We start from the raw sequence: 863 nt of genomic DNA, 5'->3' as shown, positions 1-863 counted from the left end.
GGACCAATCACAAAGGACTGCGCCATCTGACCAATCACAGCAGTGAGGGCTCACGGAAAGGAGGGGTTTAGAGAGACTGATTCTTTGAATTGCTTCACACGAGTCGTTTACGAATCATTTAGAAATGGTGTAAAATTAAATAAATTTTTTGAGAAAACGAATGTGTTTTTTGACCTTGCATGCATGTAAACCTGTTTTAGGAGACTCATAAAACAATATTAGCAACCTTAAAAATGACATAATAGGGGCACTTTAAAAGATATACAGTGGTGGCCAGAATTATTAGAACACTAGTATTTTCACCAGCTAAAAAATGGTTTAAAGTCAGTTATTTCTGTTTTTTGCAGTGTGTCAGTAGGAAATATCAGCTTACATTTACAAACATTCATTTTGCCATTAGTTGTAATAATCCAGTGAGATCTTTGTTTGCACAACAGCCAGTGCTCCTCACAGAGATCTGATCTGATCATCATCAGTCTGTCTGGAGTGACATGAAGAAACAGAACAAACTGAGACAGACTCAATCCAGAAGACCTGTGCCAACGTCTCCAAGATGCTTCAAGAAACCTTCCTGCAAAGCTACAGAACTGTTAAAAGTATTAGGCACTTGTGCAAAAATGTTGTAAAATGAGGATGCTGTCAAAAATAATGTAATACATAAATTTTCTTTATCAATTAACTTCTATTAACTCAATTAAATCAGCATTTGGTGTGAGCATCCTTTGTGTTTAAAGCAGCTTTTGCCCTCAGTGCACTTGTGCATAGTTTTTCAGTAGCTTTGCAGGGAGGTTTCTTGAAGCATCTTGGAGACGTTGGCACAGTTCTTCTGGATTGAGTCTGTCTCAGTTTGTTCTGTTTCTTCA

This window comes from Sinocyclocheilus rhinocerous, unplaced genomic scaffold, assembly GCF_001515625.1.
Source record: "Sinocyclocheilus rhinocerous isolate Xijiao unplaced genomic scaffold, SAMN03320098_v1.1 scaffold433, whole genome shotgun sequence".
NCBI lineage: Eukaryota > Metazoa > Chordata > Actinopteri > Cypriniformes > Cyprinidae > Sinocyclocheilus > Sinocyclocheilus rhinocerous.
Note: the sequence above shows the minus strand (reverse complement) of the source record.